The 21757-nt window shown below is 37.0% G+C and overlaps 1 pseudogene; it reads right to left on the minus strand.

Annotated features, from left to right (window-relative positions):
* Window positions 1–12980: 12980 nt before the first annotated feature.
* LOC149158767 (GPN-loop GTPase QQT2 pseudogene) lies at window positions 12981–15659 on the minus strand (annotated as a pseudogene).
* Between the last annotated feature and the right edge of the window lie 6098 nt (window positions 15660–21757).

A 21757-nucleotide genomic window follows, 5' to 3' on the forward strand; every position in this document is an offset into this window, starting at 1 on the left:
GCAGTTTTAGCCTTCCTTGCTTTCCACTTCTGCTTTCTTTTCTCCTTGCTCTTTCTTATAGTGGGTTGGGATGGTCCCCCAACTTCTAGATTTCCATTCTTTCCTCTAGCTTCTAGATGAGTAGCTTGTACAGATACCTCATCTATACTAGTGGGATTAAACATGAGGATGGTATGCCTCATGTAGCTGTGTAGACCACTAATGTACTTCAAAAGAGTCTCTGGTGAGTCTAATTAGATACCCAACATCAGTGCTCTCTTTCTGAATTCTTGATGATACCCTTGTACACTTTGCCCTTTCAACTGTCGAAAAGTTTTCCAACTCATCATGGCTTGTTGCAGGTAGGCCAATGGATAGAACTGCTTTTTGATTGCAGCAACAAATTCACTCCATACAGAGATGGTCTTACCATGTCTTTTCATATCAGCTTGGGTTTTGCCTTCCCATCAAACCAAGGCAGTGCCTCCTAGGCATAGGTTTGCCAGCTGAATCTTACTCTTGTCTAAGTCTATGTTCTGTACCCTGCAATACACATAAATTTGTCTAATCCAATTGTCTAACTTTTCAGCATTTAGCTCTCCATCATATATAGGCAAATCAAATTTAACATCTAACTTAATCAAAGATGCTTTCTTATTATGCACAGGGCTATTAGGAGGTGTGAGAAAGCTTTCCTCTTTACCCTTTCCTTTGGAGTGGTCATGGAAGTGAGACTTATCTTCTTCTTTATCTTGTTTAGAGCCTGATGAATCCTTCACCTTATGCTTTCTAAAGTCTCTATACATTTCTTCAACCATAGACTTTATAGCTAGAAAACTCTATGAATTGAGGGTCTGGCCCCACAGAGCCTTCCTCTGAAATTGTCTTCTGAGGATAGACTCTCCCAATTTTAGGATTAGTTTCCACCAACTCTCCTTCTCCTCATTTGAGCTTTGATCTAGTGAGCATTCATAGCTAAACCAACACAAGCTTGTCTAACCTTACAGCCTAGAGCTCTGATACCACTTGATCTGATATTCACCCTATGAGTGACATCAGTTAAAGATTTATTGTTTAAAGGTATTACAGACTCATGTGCTAGTGTGTGTTCTGTGTTATTGAAGCAACGGATCAATCAGATTGTCAATACACAAACAATAAAATGGAAAGACATCAGAGAAATACAGTAAGCAAACACAAAGACACAAGAAATTTAATAAGGAGTTCAACCTATTCTCCAGGGCTACATCTCTGGTCCAGCTCTAAGTGGTGGCCTTGTTTTATTGTGCCTTTAAGCAGAGAATTACAATACAGGAACTCAATGTGAGTTCTCCTGAAGCAGGTTTGCTTGGCAAGGTGGTTCTTGGATTCCCCAAGCCACTGGAGTGCACAAACTCTTCTTCTTCTACCAGCTCTGTGACCTTCTGGTCTACAATGGCAAGAGCCCAATGTGGTGCTCAGCCCGGACAGATCCTCTCTGGGATGGCTTGGATCTCTCAAGCCTCTGGTGCTCGATGCTGCCTCTGGTGAACTTGACCCTCTATCCTTTCTTATTGTTGATTTACTATTCTATGTGCTCCATCCTCCTGTAGGGATTCTAGTCTCTTTCTCTATCTCTCTAGGTTCTCTATCCCTCACAGTCTCTTCTTTGACTCTAACTGTGTATTTTGTCTCTGTTCATGGCTTTTAGCCATCCATTCCAAGATCATTCGGTTCTTCTTCTGTCTTTGTCGATTCACCTTGTACAGCCGCACTTGGAGTTCCCTGTTTGGCATCATCACCAGCTCGTAGGGAGTGACCATATGTCCTCCTCTAAATGGAGCCAGCCTGCTTCGTCGGTTCGTTTCTTCAGTTACATCGTGGATGAAGTCCTTCTCCACCGTGGTATTCAAATGGATTCCAAATCCTTCTAAAATGTGGTGTATTCCTTCGTCGATTCTACTTCCTCCATCAGGCGCGATCTCAGCCGTCCGATCTAGGTCCCCTAGATCCAACGTTATACGCACGTTTCGTGCAATTGACTTGCTCGACTATTAGCGTGCGATCAAAAACGATTTTCTCTCACCTCCACTTGCCACGCATCGATCGATGAATAGAATTGCTCCGCTCTCACCCAAAACCTCTTACCATTTGAGGGCACCCTGATCAATACCGTTGGTTTTCCAGAGCGCGGGTCCCACCTTTGTCCTTTAGTGCTTTTCGCTTTTCTGCCCGTGGTTCTCCAGCTCACCATGCGTCTGTGTGCTCATGCTTCCTCCTTCATGGCCCTGTTCGCCTAGCAATGCATGATTAGTGCTAGACGCTAATTACACATCAAATTCCACCTCCTTTTCCCGATCCGGGGCTCCTAGGCACTAATTTGGCCTCCTGTGCAGTCTCCATGGGCCTCGGTCAGCGTGATTTGACCGAGGTCCTCGTCATTCCACGCTGGCTGCCACTGCCACTGGTTCAAGGGTTTTTTTTATTATTGTTTTGGAATTCTTTTGAGATTTGTCCCAACCTGATACAGTCATGGTTTCTTGAGAGTTCTTTATGGATCCAATTCGGATCAGTTGATCAATTGTCCTGGGATGAATTGCGCAACTTTTGGGAGGATGCCTAACAGGAAGAATTGTGCAATTCTAGAGCCCAGCTGGGTATCCAGCTAGGTTTGCACAATTTCTAGAGGGAAGGTTGGTTCGCCTCCAGAATTGCGCAATTCCCAAAGGAAGCTGCTCAACCAGCAACTAACACTAAGTCCGGATAGCAGCCTATGAAGGGGGTGGAACAAACTTGTATGCGCAAGCTGACAAGACTCTACGAAATAGTTGAAGCTGATGTGCTTGATAGTGAAAGACATGCTATTGAGGATGGTCGGTAGGGAGGCTCCAAAATGAAGCTAAGGCAAAATTTTGGAGGGAGGTTGTAGCCATTACAACATAGTCATAACCAAAGTTTGTCATAAACCATGCTTATAACTAGCATATAACCAGAGAAATATCAATGATATAATAGCCACTAAAGCCACATAATAACAAGTGCATTTACACATAACACACAATAGGAAAATAGCTCTTATTAACATATGAAAAAGTCAACCAATTCAGGGACTTCCGCATACCACCCGACCATAGATTGGGTTGAACCAAATCTTTCTTTCAGAAAATCACCCTCGTGCCATATTCCAAGCATGAATGTGGAACTCACAACATAAAAACCAAGGCTTCCTCAGGATTTACCACAATCCTTCCATATACCAATTAAGGATTCATGTGCCTAAATAAGAAACATACACTACCAGGCTTTACTGCAATCTCACCATATACTGGTCCAAGGATTACTAGACCTATACAAGCATGGATGCCTTCGGATCTCTCCCCTAAACTGTGAGGAACTTTCCCATCTCCACCCTTAGTCGTTACTTCATATCCCACCTTTACCGGTCCAAGGATTTCGAGGCCTTTGGGAATTTTCTTGAGACTACCCCACTTTGTTTCGAAACCATCCAAAAATCCAAATCAACTAAGAAAAAACCCCATCACACCATGGTTATCTGGAAATGACAAGGCAAGGTTGAAAACCATTATCACACCTAGCAAAACTCATGACAATGATAGCAAAAGAACCCAATACAAACATGCATATACCATGCATGCCAAAACTAGCAATGAAATCATACGTGAAAATCGATATGTGCAAGTAATCCCAGCGTATTCGCTTGATCCAACTCTTCCTTGATTGATCTTTTCTTCCCTTTGTTTTCTTGTCCTTCCTTTATCTTCCTTCCTCCAATGCTAGAATGCTTCAAGAATGCTTTAAGTGTGCAAGAGTAGGAGAGAGAGAAAATAGAGAGAGAGCTTCAAAACTAAACTAATAAAAGGTTGTGAACTGATCTTCAGAATCCTTTTTATTAATGAGTCCTCTATTTTCTTCAATTTCCATTATTTTTCCTTCATTTTCCTCTTCACATGCAACATGTGACCTTTCACCTTCCTTTTCTCCTAATTTCCTTTATTTTCATAAATAAATTTCCAATTAATGCATCTTACATTTTCAACACCTTTGTCATTGCCTTTTCCAGTTTCCCCTTAGCTATAATAGACCAAATGAACACCACTCTAGGATGTTTTGCCCAACATTCAACTTGGAATATGTGTCCCATGAACTTGGTATTATTTTTCCTTTATTAACTTTATTACATGAAATTTTAACCTAAGGCTATTACAAATTGTACCATTTATTACACTCATGTATATAACACAATATTACAATATGATAAGAGGACACAATGGACTTTGAGGATGCAATGTGTAAATAGTCAACAATCATCCAAACAATCTTAATTCTCCCAACATATTTAATCTTGAAATATCAATTCCATCTTGAGACTGAATTTTATCATTCAATTTTGTTTTTGTGACTTCAATATTTCTTCCAATTTGGTAACAACCTCCTCCTTAGAAAGTTGTAAAAATGAGTTTTCATCCTTCATATTCCATAACACTCTGGAACCATTCATATTACAAGAATTCATCTTTATTATGTTTGTAGGGCCCCATGAATAACTCAACCTCCTGATGTCTGGGTTATAGGCTACCCATGTGTGTTATATTTTCTTGTGAACAAGTGTGCATATAAATAAGGTTGATTTTTTTGTAACAAGGCTTTCCCTTTTAGATGATTGAGGTAGATAAAATAGTAAATTTCCTTCAAATATCCTAATAAATCATCTACATGATCCTCTTCATCAATTTCATGTGCAGTCATTTATGTAAATATCTCTTCCTCCCTAACTCGCTTTCTTAAGCCAAAAGACAAATTATGACTTTTCATCCAAGTCTCTCCATTGTTCCTCCTAAGTCTTGAGATTTGTAGCTTAGGAGGTACCCCAAACCCTATTCTACTAGGTTTTGGAGGAATTGGCACACAAATATGTTTGTTGGCTGAGAACCAAAACATGTGGGCTTTGCACCCAAGCATGTGGGTGTGAAACAATGATTAGGATTGATTATTTGACTGATGGAGATGATAGAGGACCTCTGAAGAAACTAGGGGCAATGAAAATTGTCAAAATCTGAGGTCTAGAAGTTGAGATATGAAATTTTGAAGTTATGTCTGGGTAGATTGTCTAGAGAAGTCAAGTTGGCTTTGACTTGAGGAGACCCTTTGTTGGGCTAGACATTTCCATATAATATTATATAAATAGAGGTGGGATGGGAGCTTGTTTGAAATACATGCATGGAGCAACATGTCTATGAAGAGACATCTGATTGGGCTGTAGGTTAGAGGTATATTCCAAGTGAAGGGAAAGAGGGATAGTGAGGCATATTTGTGATTTTTTTGGAAGCCAAGATGAATTTGCAGTAGGCTGAGTTGATTGGGCATACTTTTGGGCTATTTTTTTATGGTTTGTGGCTTGTCTACCTTAGGTTTGAGGGTTGTAGAGGTTCTGATGTATTTGTAAGAGGTTCTATCTTGAGACAGGGCATCTTCAAGAAGGTCGAGACCCTTGTTTTGGGAGCAGAATATTCATGCTTGTTGTGGAGATAAGGCCACAATTGTTGGAGGCCAGATTGGATAGTTTTATGGTGATTTTGAGGTGTGGTTTAGTTCTGATTTAGAGGTCACAAATTCTATAGTATTTGTATACCTAGGATGAGGTTTGTAGTGGCATATTGAAGGGGCCGAAAAGGCCAAAAATCCAAGCATAGGTCAGCTAAAGGAGCAGCAAATAGGAGCAACTTGCCAAGTGAAGCAAACTACAACTACGATAGGGTGTTGTGAGGAGAGTTTAGGGATGACGTAAGCCCTAACCAACAACAAAAACCTACAAAATTACACCAACATCCCTAGAGGTATGTAATTTTGATGTGATTTCCAAGAGGATAATGTACTAGAAGAGGACAGTTTTTGGAGGACTGTTAGTATCCAAGAGGAAAGGAAATCTGAGTGGTTGGATTCCCTAACCAATGATAAAATTCTACAACAAAGAGGTATGTGTTTTTGATGTTTGGTTAATTTTTTTGGACAATTGTGGACTAATGGAGGGTAGTGTGAAAGTTTCCAAATATGAGCCCTAAGAACAGTGACCTAAGAAGGACTTTAGGCCTGCTAAAAGTGGTAGAGTTGGAACAACCTAAAGAACATCTTATGGAGGATTGTAGAGGCTTTATTCAAGCCCTAAGAAAAAAGTATCTTGAAGGATGAAGGGATTGTTAGAAGTGGCAGAAGAAGAGCTCAAAGGTTTGATTAACTAGGAGCAGTTTGTATCCCTAGACTTTCCTTGTGGAGAAGGACATCTACAACATAATTTGGGAATTCCTCCTTGCCCTAAGTTCATTGATGGAGAAGGAAATTTGATAGTGATAGTGGGAAACCATCCGACCTTAAGTGTGTATTAATCAAGCAACAAAGGAAATCACTAGTGGGAAGAAAGTCTCAGAATAGTTGAGGAGAAATAATGGGAAGTTGAGAGTTGTTCACAAACGGAGTTGTGAGCAACTCGACATGACTTTCAATGTGTTTATGTGTTGAAAGATGAATCATCTGTGAGAGAGTAGGTGGAGCCATGTTCAGTGACATAATGGATTTGGTTCTCTGATATAGGTAGATTTGTGTTGTTGCAGATCAAGAGTCGAAGGACCGCATAGGTTTGTTCAAGATATGACCAAGGCAACTATGAAGTCGACTACATCAGCTAGGTAGTCATTGTACTTTGTTCAGGGTAGATTGGTGGTAACATGGGTGACACCAAGCCCTAGTTGTTGTTGCCTTGTATCAGTGGATGTATGAGGGCCATTATACATGATATGGGAGCCCTCTATTTTTATATTATCAATTTGATAAATATAACAAAGTTGGGCTGGAAAATTTGTAAAATGTTGTCTATATTTGTGCACGCGTTGATTTACTATTGTATATTATTCTGTTGTGAAAATTAGTTTGTTGTGATACTTGGTTTGGTAGAATCATTGGTTGTAAGATATCCTATACACTAGTATCATGGAAAAACAACATGGTATCAAAGCTACTTTGAAGGGCCAGTGAATCAAAGTGCGCGCATCGAAGTAGCTAAGAGGGAGCTAGGATTGTCTATATCATAGAGCAGAGGGTACAGTTGAAGACATGGGGATGTGGTCTTGACTAGTTTGGTGATGAGATTGGATGGGATTTTTGGTGGATTGGTGGAGATCCTGGTGAACAACAGTTTGTTGTAGTACAGGTTGTTGATCATGGACTTCCTATGATTTTCCATGGATTGTTGGGACAACTCAAGGATTACTTTAGCATGGACGAGATTGGTATGATTGAGATTGCTTCATGTGATGGACTACATATTAGCAAGCTATTTTTGCTATGATCATGGTGTTTCATATTTGAGATTGGAGGGATGTGCATGAATAGTGTTTGATCCAAGAGGATGAGTGCTTGCAGGATTGGGTTGTGATGATGATGAGCCATGTTTGACCACAACTGGGATTGACCTTGTAGGACATGAGATCAATGATAGGTTGATCCAATGGAGATCGTGTATACTCAGAAGGAGTATAGCTTTAGAGGGGTCAATCCTATGGAAGTGTTGAGGTATTCAAGTTCAGATGAGATGAGGCAGAGGCACTACCAAGATTACAAGGTTCATTCTACAGAGTATACTACAATGATGGACACCAAATGGGCTAGTGTCATCAGCAATGATGTTGATGGAGACTTCCTATTGTTGGAAATACCTCGCTCGCTAAGAGGGAGTGTTGAGATTTTTTATCTTGAGAGGTACTCCAAACCCTAGGCTAGTGACTTTTGGAGGAATGGACACACAAATATGTTTGTGGGTGTGAAACTGTGATGATGATTGATTATTTTAATGATGGATATGATAGAGGACTTTTGGAGAAACCAATGGTGACAAAAATCATCGAAATATGAGGTCTAGAAGTTGAGATATGAATTTTTAAAGTTATATGTGGGAAAATTGTCGAGAAATCAAGTCGGCCTTGACTTGAGGAGACATTTTGTTGGGATAGACATTTCCTTAGAAGATTATATAAATAGAGATGAGATGGGAGCCTATTTGACACACATCCATGGAGTAACACATATAGGAAGAGACATCTGGTTGGGCCGTAGGTTAGAGGGAGATTCCAAGTGAAGGAAAAGAGGGCTGGTGAGGCGTCTTTGTGACTATTTTGGAAGCCAAGATGAATTTTCAGTAGGCTAAGTTGATTGGTCATACTTTTCGATTGTTTTGTGATGGTTTGTGGCTTTTATACCTCAAGTTTGAGGGACACAGAGGTTATGATGTATTTGCATGAGATCCGAGCTTGAGATAACATGTTTTCAAGAGGGTGGATACCCTTGCTTTGGGAGAAAAACATTTAGGCTTATTGTGGAGTTAAGGCTGCAATTGTTGGAGGCCAGATTGGGCAGTTTTATGGTCAGTTTGAGGTGTGGTTTACTTCTGATTTGGAGGTCACAGATCTTATGGTAGTTGTAGACCTAGGTCAATATATGTAGTGGCAAATTGAAGGGGTCGAAAGGCCTAAAATCCAAGCACAAGTCAACCAAAGGAGTAGTGAATAGGAGTAGCTTTCCAAGTGAAGCAAACTACAATTGAGTTAGGGTTTTGAGAGGAGACTTTAGGGCTAACATAAGCCCTAACCAATAGTAGAACCCTATAACAGTACATTAGCATCCCTAGAGATATGTAATATCAATATGATTTCCAGGACGATGAGGTCCTAAAAGAGTACAGTTTGTGGAGGACTGTTAGCAGCCAAGAGGAAGAGTAATCTGAGTGTATGGATGCCCTAACCAGTGAGCAAATGCTACAACAGAGAGGTATGTGTCATTGATGTTTGGTTGATTTTTTTGGACACTTGTGGACTGATGGAGGGTAGTGTGAAAGTGCCCAAATCTGAGCCCTAAGTGTAGTGACCTAAGAAGAACTTTAGGCCTGTTAGAAGTGGAAGAGTCAGAGCAACCTAAAGAAAAACATGTGGAGGATTGTAGAGGCTTGCTTCAATCCCTAAGGAAAAAATCTCTTAAAGGACTAAGGGATTGTTAGAAGTGATAGAAGAAGGGTTCAAAGGTTTGATCAACCAGGAGGATTTTTTAGCCCTATACTTGCCTTATGGAGAAGGACATATACAGCAGAATTTGAGCATTCCTCCATGCCCTAAGTTCATTGTTGGAGAGGTACATTCAAAAGTGATAGTGGGAAGCCCTCCAACCCTAAGTGTGTCTTCATAAGGTAGAGCAGGGAGGCACCAATGGGAAGAAATTCCCAAAAGAGTTGAGGAGCAGCAGTGGGAAGTTGAGAGTTGTGAACAAACGGAGTTGTGAACAACTCAATAGGAGTCTCAATGTGTTGATGTGTTGAAGGATGAACAGTCAATGAGAGGGTAGGTGGAGTCATGTTTAGTGAACTAATGGAAATGGTTCATTAATAGAGGCATAGTTGTGTTGCTGCACATTGAGAGTTGAAGGACAGGGAAGGCGTGTTCAGGGTATGACCAAGGTAGTTGTGAAGTTGACTACATTAGTTAGGCAGTGAATGTGCTTTTTTCAAGGTAGATTGGTGGTAATAGTTGGTGACACCAAGCCATAGTTGTTGTCTTGTATCAATGGATGTATGAGGGCCATTACCCCTGGTACGAGAGCATTAGACTATTGTATTATCATTCTTATTAATATAACAAATTTGGGTTGTAAAATTTGTAAAATGTTGTCTATATTTGGGCACGTGTTGTTTTACTATTGCATATTATGCCACTGCGAAAAGTAGTTTGTTTTGATACTTGGTTTTGTAGCATCATTGATTATAATATTTTATCCTAGACACCAATATCATGGAAAAACAACATAATTCTCCCAAAATCGTCAATCTTGAAATATCAATTTCATCTTGAGACTGAATTTTATCATTCAATTATGTTTTTGTGACTTCAATCTTGTTGTCAATTGGGTAAGAACCTCCTCCTCAACAAGTTGTAAAAATGAGTTCTCATCCTTCGTATTCCATGAATGATCTGGATTCATTCATGTTACAATAATTCATCTTTATTATGTTTGCAGGGTCCCATGAGGAAATCATCCTCGTGATGTCTGGATTATAGGCTACCCATTTGTGTTATATTTTCTTGTGAACAAGTGCATGTTACACAGTGTTTTGTCATATCTCATGTTCACTTCTCATTCCATATCTTGAAGTGCCAAAACATTGACTACTGTGCAACATATCCATCATGATATACAAACCAAAACCTCCTTGAAGAATAAAGGAAAACTACCCTAAAATCATTCTAAAAAAAGTTGCCTAAAACCTCATTTTTTGCATCAACGTGTTTTGCTCCACTTCTGCCCATCCTGATGGCAGGTTTCTCAGTTATACACTCAAGCTGCTAGCATGGGTTTTCATAGGAAAAATCGCACTAATCTCCTTCTATAATGCTTTCCTAAACTAGAGGAGAAGCATCGCTCACTAGAACCTTCGAGAATAGCGAGTTGCATATTGGTTGTTGTTGATATGGTCGAGCTCTCTCATTTGGGCCTCTTGATATTATCATCATGGGGATTTCCCCTTGATATTTGGACCTTCCTCCCTCTTTTTTGGATCCCTAACTCCCTCTCCCTTCCTATAAATTCACTCCCTTCCTTCCCCAAAGGGTTGGTCATTGATTGCTACAACCCTCTGTTGAGATTATGCTTACATGCTGCCCATTCTAGCTTGGAGAAGGAGTGCTTGAAGAGTCTTTGCTTGGACTTGGACATCCACCAAAAGAGGGGTCCAACATCAGGTTATAGGTTGTATGCTTCCCTTTCTAGTTTCTTAATATATACATATGTTGTTCACTTTCCTTAATTGTGTAAATGTTTATGCTATTAGCTTAATGTTCCTTGATCTGTTAAGTAGTTTATGTTTGATGTATGTTATATATTCTCTCGTATCTTGCATAGTACTTTGATATTCCTTGCAGGTTTTTGGACGTGAAGAACAACTAAGGAGCGAGGCCTGGAACGAAAGATTCAAAGCCATCTCTAAGGATTGAGTGATTAGCATCATAACGAGGTAGGTTCCTCCTTCTTCCTGCATTTGTCAAGCATAAGCTAGGAAAGTGTGTATCAAATTGTTTGGTTTGTTGCTAGACCCACTCATTGGGCTAGAGGGATTGCCTTTGTCCACAGAGGGGATTTTCCTTCACAACAGTGCACATATAAAGAAGGTTGATTTTTTGTAACAAGGTTGACCCTTTTAGATGATTAAGGCAGAGAAAATGGTAAGTGTCCTTCAAATCTCCTAATAAATCATCTACACAATCCTCTTCTAATCCAGGTGGATATTGGTAGCCACCCGCCTATTCCACTTGGACCCTCACTATTGTTTCTTTTCAGTTTACTTAATTGTAGCACACAACTTACTATTTTTGGCAATTTTTTCGGGTCCTAAACTTTCGGAGTCATTTTGAGGGACTAAAAGACATTTTTTAGGGAAAACAGAGAGACTAGAAAAGATCCAAATCAATTTATTCGTTTGTTTTTGGCCTCCTCTTTGAGATCTTTGAAACAGGGTATTATGATGTCCAAACGGAGATTGTATGCCAAAGTTATGACCCCGGGAAGTTGATGTACCAATTTTCCCAAACAAGGCTCACAATTTTGATGCTTCATCTCATAGGATTAGGTTTTTGGATTTTTAGGGTTTCCATTGTTTCTCAATAATAAATAGGCCTTTGAGCCTCATTGCAACACAGTTCAAAGGCATGTAGCCACCACATCTCTTCTCAGAGATAAGCTACCATCGCTCGAGCTAGTATATTTCCATTTATGTATGTAAGCATATTTCAGTTCTTTAATATTAATGAAATGAAGTTTTATTTCTACTGCATCTTTGTGTTTATGTGTATATCTATATTTTGTTGCATTCATGCATAAGTCTGGATCATCTTCATCAACGTCATGTGCAGTTGTTTATGCAAATCACTCTTCCACCCTAACTCGATTTCTTAAGCTAAAAGAAAAATTACAACTGTTTATCCAAGTCTCTCCATCATGCCTCCTAAGTTGCACATCCATTTGTCGACGACTTAGTGATAGAAGATAAGTTTGTTGATCAATTTGGTCTCAAGGGTGATAGGAAGTGCATGTGTGTGTGTGTGTGTGTGTGTGATACTTGAATTGGGGTTGCTACCCAAAGAAACTACTTGAAGCCTGAGTAGTATTTAACCATTATAGACATTGTAGATAATTATTTGAAGCAATATTTTCCTATTTCCACTACTTGGAAAATCTAAATGGTATTATTTCTCATGTAGGCACGGTTGGATTCTCTGCAAAACAAATAGGTACCAATTATATCCCTTCACCTATGCAACCAATAGGTATTTAAACGAGTTGATCACAAAGTTAGCCCTTGTATTCTCAAAGGAAAAACTATACAAGGTCGATGGAAAAAATCAAATGCATTGAGGTATGTACTAAAGCACTACATGAAGCAAATCCCTCAAAAAATTAGCATTTGACTCCTTTGTATTAAGTCTACAAACAGGAATCCATGTTGGGGTTTGAACATCAAAATAAACCAGCCTTGGAGATAATGATGAGCTATTTTTTTATGGCATCCACTAACTCCCTAAATCCAACAGTACATGAAGTGAGCACAACACAAGCTAATATTCCTTCCATTGTTAAGCCCCTAGATCATAAGAGAGTTAGTCAATCATTTAGAACTAGGGAATTAAGCCTTCTAAAATCCTATGTAATGGCCAATTGTGTGTCGAGTTAGGGTTAGGTATTGATTATTACTAATAGATATGAATCATTTCCTAAAACTTAACGCTTGTGGTATTAATTCTGAGTGTTTCTATCTTATAGCTTTCTATCCTAGCCAATGTCAAATAACGTTCTCCATTCAGACTCACAAGTTATCAGATAACATTTCCATGTCAGATTCACTAATTATCAAATAATGTTCTCCATTTCAATCATGAATATTATTATCATTTAAGATGGGGTGGGTGAGTAATGATTCAATATGCTTCATTTTTGTACATATTCATTATCCTTTTTGTCATGTTCCTTACATCAACGGATCTTAGAACAACATGTTCACCCCTTGACTTGTCTAAATCTTTTATCAATCTATCTGTATCTTCTTTCTTTTGCTCCTCCTCTACGAATTTTTTTTCTACACATTGTTTCTCAAGATCAACCTTGTAGTTCTCCATGCACTTGTTTCAATTGCTACAAAGAACTCATCCATTCCGACACCTATTACTTACAATACCCCAATAGAGCGCAAATTTCGATCAAACTCATCAAGCACAAGACATAAGCTTCTACTAAGGTCAAACGTGTAGGATTTGTCACTATTGTTTTCTAAAATGTCTCGAAATCTTCTATCTGTTGTTTTTCCATGTCTGCCACCATCAATTAAAAAATGCTACCAAATGTCACTAAGTCAAACTAATGGTCAGATACATCAATATTGTTAAACACAAGAACAAGAGGCAAGTGTGTCTTGTATAGAATATTGCATGCATAAAGCATATTACTCATAAAAGTAGACAAACTTGTTAAGCGAGGAGTATGAATCACATAAGACACCAAAGTGGGAAATGTAGATGCAAAAGCTTCTATAATCATGGCTCCTAAAGCAAACCAAATAAATATTTCTATCTTCCCTAGTGTGTCTACTAGAACATTGTCAATATCATCTTCCCTTTTCTCCACCAAACCTATAATTTCCAACGTCCTTCTATGAGATAAGGGTAGACATGTCTTGTTAGAAGTGATTTTAATCAGTTAGGTATTGACCCAAGAAGAATCATATAGTTGTTAGGATATCTCAAACACTTACGTACACAAAAACAATGTTGCACTACCAAGCCATAGACAGATATTTCTACACAGTTATTGGTTAAAAATTTAATGAGAGCATAGAATCGGGACCAAACATCCTATACAAGGCAGAACTTCTCACTTTTCCTAAAACGCAAAGCTCTGATCTTTTCCTAAAGTCAAAAGGTATCCCTTTGATGTTGCAAATGTAGCCTTTACAGGTTGTATTGCCCCACACTGAATAATTTTATTATGTTCTTCATGTATCTCTTTTGTTCCTTTTACTATTACATCAAGGTGGAGGATCCCTCATATGCCATATTTCCTCATGGATTGGCTCAAAATATAAAAGATACACCTGATATAAGGATCCCAACCATGATTAAAATAGTTTGAAACACAAGATGATAATTCGATTTGTTGTATGTAGGTTTAAAAACAAAAATCTTAGAATAGGAATGACCAATATCATCAAAAGCCTATAGTCCATGAAGAAAAACTCCACCATTTCTCAAAATATTCCAATTGCAGTGTCCTTAAGGTTATATTTGAATCTTTTCACATTTGCACTTGATTAATTCCTCCTCAGGCATAAGATAAATACTAGGATCTAAATGTATCCCCTAAATCATAATAGGTTCTCCATCATTCATTGCCTTTTTCAAATCACCAACCAAACCTTTTAGAACAACCACGAAGATCATTACAATATTGTTTTGTTACTGGAATTGTTCATTATCAATGATAACAATACGATGGATTGAAATGTTTCCAAAAAAAATTACATTACATGAGTGAAGCACCCAAAGGCTAAAAGTTCATTATCTAAATGTGGATCTCATAGACTAGAACCTTCCCATGTACCACAATCGATATTACACAGGTAACCATACAAAACTGAGATTGGTGTATCATAAAAACATTCAAACTTGAATTTATTTCTTCGATCATAGTTACCTTTAGTGGCCCTCTTGAATATTTCCTTTTAACTATGAGCACTGATCAACAGTGAGGGAAAACGTTGACAGCACTCCTGATTTACATTAATTTGGGTAGAGAAGCAAACAATAATACAAAAACTAGGAGAAGTTGATCTATTAAACAAATATGACCCATGGGGGTCTTGGATCTATCAATTGATCCATTTGGGTTATTTCTGGCTTCTGGTGAACTTTTGTGAACTAAACATATCCATCAAAAATCTCACTACTAAACCTTTATGCATCCTCTATGATAACAGGGCTCTTGTAAATAGTAGATCTTCCTTTGTGAAGCTTGTAAGCAACCCAAAAGGAATCAATTCCAAGCAAGTAAAAATGTCTTTTGTTTTGCACACCAAACATAGAGAGAGGTGTATCTTTTCCATATAACATGTCTTCATTTTCCTTGGTAAGCATAGAAATACATCCCTTTGCACATTGGATTGATTGACTATTTGTTTTGGCATCACTATCCTTTGAATTCCTGTTTTCTAAATGTTCGATAAGTTTTCCAAGTTCTTCTACCTTTTGTGACCCTAGTTTTTCAAATCCACTATCACTTTCCAGAACAGTTACTTCACCATTAGACAAAATTCCTATCATAGTTGGAAGTTCCTTGACTCCAAACTTCTTAGCAATAGGATGTGATGCATCAACAACCTCTAAGTCATAAAATAGTATTCTATTATAATATAACCCACTAAGAGCTTTCCAAATTGTTAGGGTGTGCTTTTTTGTGGTGAGTAATAACACCCGAGGTAGCTTCTGTGATTCCTTTGACATATCATTAATATCATTACTATCAATTATTTTTGAAAACCTTGGCAATAGATCTAAGCAATAGTTCTTGACATCCTTCAAGTTCCACTCCCCGGTGTATTCTATCATGGATCCTTTCCCATCGCTTCTAATGGAGTAAACATATAATTTTGGTGTTCTTTGAGGCCAAATATTTTGGTCTTTGCATAATTTTGTTGGATTTGGTAATTGATAACACCAACCTTCAAAACTCCTTGAAATGATTTAGCATTCTGAGCCAGGATTCCCTCCAATTATTAGTAACCTTTTGATAACAAAGACTATAGCATCAACAACCATGTTAAACCTTAATTAGTAACTTTCTACTTAAATTTTTTAGCATCTAGCACTTGAAATTGAAGTGACTTTACTTGTATCTAGGCATGCAAGGGAATAGGAAATACATGTGTGACTATAATCCTCATAGCTTCTTAAAAACCAAGAACCCTTAACCTATGTAAACATAAATGGAGGAATACTAAAAACAAGGCTAAAAGATCCTTCACAAAATTGATTGACTGCAAATGCCACAAATGATAACATGTTCAAGCATAAGAAATGTGTCATGTGACAGTAATGAGCAACCATAGCCTTGATGATAGCTAGGTTATTTAAGGATTTAGACCAAGTGAAGCGACCAGAATGACCATTAAAACATTGAAAAGCAATTATGCGACCCAAAATTTAGGTGTACATGTTAAAATATTATGGTGGTGTTGTAACGGCTATGACAAGAACCTTGAGGATCCATCTTGGGGCATCAAATGATGTTTTTGGGGTTTCATGGTTTGAAAATTGGGAGAATTTTGAAGTCTAAAATGGGTCTCGTAAGGGGAATAATAAAAAAATAGTTAAAATAATAAAATAAGAGTTACGAATTTTTAAAGAAAAATAAAGAAAACTCTCTTTTTATTGTATTTTCAACGCATCTCCTTATAGGTTTACACAAATGTCAAGTCTAGACACTCATTGGATGTAGAATTAAATTTCACATCCAACGAGTAACCACTTTGGATACTTCTGAGTAGACCTACATAAAAATAAAAATTAAAAATAAATAAATAAATAATAATAATAATAATAATAATAATTTGAAAAAACATGAAAAAACAAGTTCAACATGGTTTTTTCATGTATTTTCATTTTTTTCAATGTGGGTCTACTTAGAAGTATGCATAGCAGGTACTCGTTGGATGTGGAATTTGATTGTGCATCCAACAAATGTCCACACTTGAAATTTGAGTAAACCTACAAGGAGATAAGCTGAAAATACGAAGAAAAAAATAGTTTTATGCTTTTCCCTCCAAAATATTCTCCCCTGGGCATGACATTACCATCTTAAATCCTATTGGTTCTTTTAAAGTTAATTTTATTAGTATATTTTTTGTTTTGAGGCTCATTTTTTACCTCAAAAATTCCCCTAATGACTTGGGCACTCTACATTCCAAGTTTTTTCCAACAATCTCAATATCACCTCAATCAAAATTCTTATGTAGAATTTAAGCCTCCAACAAGTTGATCGACCCAGTCGACCACCATGGTACAAATGGATGCAACATCAAAACCCCTTTATTCACACATGTGGGGCTAGCCATGTGAGGACTTTCAAGGTCCAAAACCTTATCACATTGACGATTGAGGAATTCAAGCCCCTAACCCTAGATAGTTATCAACTTATGTTAAATATCTAGTTGATAGGAGCAGAATGGGTTCCATTATTTTGCATTGTACTTGTTTCATAGTTGAGAAAAACATATGAGAGTCATATTTTGAGAGCATAACGGAGGGGAAGGATGATTTTGTAGTAGCCATTCAAGTCACATTGTCAAAGGTAACTACATAGGAGTGCTCATTCCTCTGAATGTTCATTTCTATGACTAAAGCAAAGAGAGAAGAGGATATGCCTCACCTGCTAGTTGATTTTTCTCCTATATTGGGTTTTCTAAGATAAATCTTGTGTTCATTTATGGATGGTGTTTCTATGTGTCTATTCATTCAATTTGTTATTTCAAATATTTCGTAAATTTGAAAAAAAAAAACTAGTAAATAAATAATCTAAAATCTAAGGAAATAACTTGTATAAATATAAAATTTCATAATATTTTAAATGTGTTGTGACAAATTGTTCTGGAAGAATATCTCTGACAATTTACATATCATCAGAAAATTGGATGGGTTATAAAAATATAAGCCCAATTAATTGATTTATTAACATGAATCAAACAACTAAGGCCCAAAGAAATCATTGAGTACCTAATCAAGTAGAAGAACTTACCAATAGAGAATAGGTGACTTGGAAAGATGAATTCTTCATAAAGAATCATCAACAACTCATCAAAATTGAGGGAAACACTTGTTTGAAGGAGAGGTGCATATTAAGCCACAAATCTAGTCATCATTTATTATCACTATATTAATTACAATTAAGTAGGTTTATTATTGTATGATGTTTTCGCTCTTTATCTACTATATATACATCAAAGAGATTCATGTTGTGTATTTGAATATCTTAAAATAAGATGTTGTGTCCTTGAAAAAGCTTCTTATTCATTCACTAGTTCACCTTATTTAGGCATGGCATCTTTGAAAAAGCTATCATTATTGCAATAAACTTCCCTCAAATTATTAAAATTCAGTAATATATATATTAGGATTCTCATTAATCTAAAACTTTGATTCAACTTTCAACAAAATTAGTCAAACTGTAGATGTAAAATTGAGCAAAACTCCTAGTTACATCATTCCCATTTACTAAAACTTAAATAATAATATAAATCTAATTATACTTAAAATTTCTATTCACTACTATCAAATTTGTGAAATAAAATATCATCCTTTCACTCTAAAATTAACATAATAATCAAATAAATTTTATAATTTTTCTTATTATTTTATTCAAAATATTTCATATATTCATTAGATTTTATGGCTAAAAAATCTAGAACTTCGACTTAATAATTCTAAGAGCTCGAATTGTTTGTTTCTATTCACTCCTATCAAATTTGTGAGATAAAATATCATCTTTCCCTATAAAATTAACATAATAATCAAATAATTTTTGTAACTTTTCTTATTATTTTATTCAAAATATTTCATATATTCATTAGAATTTATGGCTAAAAATTCTAGAGCTTCGATTTGATAATTCTAGGAACTCGATTTGTTTGAAAATAGCTTTACGTGTCCCTCAAATCCGCTTTCCATACTTCCAAGGCCTTGATTTTTTTGAAAGATTCCAATTGCACCCCTTCAAACCTATATAAATTTCCATGTAAAATACGGAGATGCATGTTAGACATTTTGTCATCTAGTGCTTTTCATATTTCATTCTTTAAGCTCCGATTTCAAACGTGATAGACATTTTGTCATCTAGTGCTTTCATAGTTGGGATCCATGAATATGATGATAAGAAGCCTACTAATGCTCAATATTTGGGAGAGTCAGAGCGTTTAACCAAAAGGATATTGAAGAAATGGTAGAGCCTTATGGTAAGTTATAACGGAATAATTATCACTTAATTAATTTGTGAGGGGATTAGCTTTATTAGATTATTAAGTTGGGAAGATAAAGGGTGGAAATTATTGATAGGGGATAAATATTATTTTATAAATGGTTTAAGTTCGATTAAGTTTGATAAATTTTGATGATTTCTTTGATGGAGTGCTTTATCGGTAACAGAATACTGGAATGGAGTATGATGCAATTTTTTTACTATAGGTTTCTTATCAAGGTGATGATTGGCATGCAGAAATTTTGTTTGGTGAAGGTGGAGGCAGTGTTTAGAGGAAGAGCCTCGCCCTCCACTTGGCCTCGCATAGGACGTGCGTGGCGTACTCTCGCCTCAATTTACGATATCCAAATATTAAGGTCCTTTCAAATTTATTGCACGAGGATGGGAGATTTGGGTTTTGAGTATGTCAAGGGTTCAGACACTTGATTCGTTCTGTCAGTTCAGCTATAGATCATCTCCCCTATGGCAGATTGGATGCAGTAAGTAATTTCACTGACATTTGGAGAAGGTTCATTAATGAGTTCACCATGACATGTTGTCTTACGATGGTGGAGTCCTAGGGTAAGCAATACACTTGGTGGTTGTTCTGGAAATTGTTGAGAGTTCAGCGCTTACCATGTAAACGTTATATTATCACTGCAACTATATATACAAGTCTTGCTAGTGTCTCAGGATGACAGACGAGTTGTCAATGTCTTTGGAAACTTTCTAGTGCTACACTTAAGTTTAGGTATTTGTTTCTCAATTGGTTGTTTCACAGTTAAGGGAAGGTTGTGTACATTGTTGTTTTTATGTGAGATTCTGGGAGGGTTCGACCAATTCATGCTTCAATGTTGGTCGTCACTGTATTCAATAGCGATTTGTTATAAGGTCAAAGTTTTTCCACGCATTATATTTGGTTTCATCTAGTTAGTCAATGTTTTTCATGTTATTTTTACACAATACAAGGTCTACACCCTCCTTCGAATTGGTTGTTGTTCTTCCATCGATGACACCTTAATCCCTCGACCCCTTTGGGATTTCATTTATCTGTCATGTATCGGTGTGTGGATTAAGTTATAGCAGATCCTTCTCCATTTGGTTCTAAATTAGTTCATCGTCTCATTATCCCTAGGTCAATTTTCATATCCCAAGTTGCCATACAGTCTTCTCCTCTTACCATAACGGTTTCTAGTGAAGTGTTTCAGTGTACGATTTGGATAGGTAAGGGTTTCTACGTCTTTGTTGGTCAACAACTATTCCTTTAAAGGTTTCTTGACAACTTGTAGTTTGTGGTAGTAGTGGGGAATTTCACTTCATCTGTCAACCATAAATTGGCCTTTTGTGTTTCAAAGGTGTCTTATTCTCTTGCTGCCTGTCGCGGCCAGTTAAGTCAGTGAATCCAAAAGATTGTCTTTTGTGTTGAATACATGGTTCAAGCTCACATGGCTCCTCGTCAAAGATTACCCATCCGGAGGGGAGGTGCTCTGGGGATTTCTTTGTCCAAACATTGTAGACTGTTCGGGTGGGAGTCGGTTGCAAACTTCTTCAATTCCACTCCCATGGAGGTTAGAAAGGAGATTATCACTCTAGAAGCAAAGGAGTTCGGAGACCGGATGTATCATTCTAACTCAGAAATTTGTAGTGGCAATTTCAAATGGGTTCCAAACCCAAGAAAGTTGAGAAAGAGAAGATTGTATTTCTTGCATTCTATTTTAGCACACCGTCAGATATGGTGATTCGAGACAAAATTTTTGTTGGTTAGGAAGAGTTGAAGAGAATATTGAGGGACATCAGGTATGATCTGGATGATATAGTGGTTACACTAAATAGAGTGGAGCGCTTCGTGGTTTCAGACTCAGATACAGATTCCAATGTTCATTAGAACGAGGAAGTTGTCATCAACGTACCAGCCCTCAATGTGGTCAAATCAAACTCCTCTCCACAGTGCCCAGTGATCATCTTGGATGTTTAAGTCCATCACTAATTTGGCTCTTATTTTTCTCTATTGCCAGTCAATTGTCATTTTCTATATAGATATTATAGTCTAGTTTAAGTATGATAGTTGTTGTTCGTTTGTTAAATCAAATATGCACCGCTACATTTAGTTTGTTTTGTTGGAAAAACCACTAGTTCAAGTCTTATCTCTCTTATTATCATGAGTACCCATAGAGTTTACTTCTTGGGAAAGTCTGAGTCTTAATAGTTGTGTTGGTATTTTTATGTTGTTCTTCAAGATAAATTTGAGCTTGAAAAATATACAAATCTATTTTTTTTGAAACTAATAGAAATCAATGATCTAAAATTACAAAACAAAATAAGATAAAATTTGATGATGATATTTAAAAAAAAAACAAAAAAATCATTTTTCCATTAAACATTAACACTACTCCAAATTAAATTAAAATTTTAACCAAAATATTTAAAGAAAAAAAAAAATAACAAAACAAAACTGCCCGTGTATAATGCTCAATTAATTCTAAACCTACACATCAGTTATTCTCTCACCTTCTTTTAATCAGAATTGATATTCGTATTGAAATCCCAAGAAGAATACGCGATTCCCATGGAGAGTTTGAGAAGATCGCTCAAAATCTGTTCAACAGTCCAACTTTTTAGCAGTACCAGTGGGAGCCTAATAATTGTAATTCTACACTGAAGCTCACTCTGTCCGAATCCACCATCTAGTACCACTTTG

This window comes from Pinus tabuliformis, chromosome 5_2, assembly GCF_031772625.1.
Source record: "Pinus tabuliformis cultivar Carrire ecotype Pingquan chromosome 5_2, CPIR1, whole genome shotgun sequence".
Lineage (NCBI taxonomy): Eukaryota > Viridiplantae > Streptophyta > Pinopsida > Pinales > Pinaceae > Pinus > Pinus tabuliformis.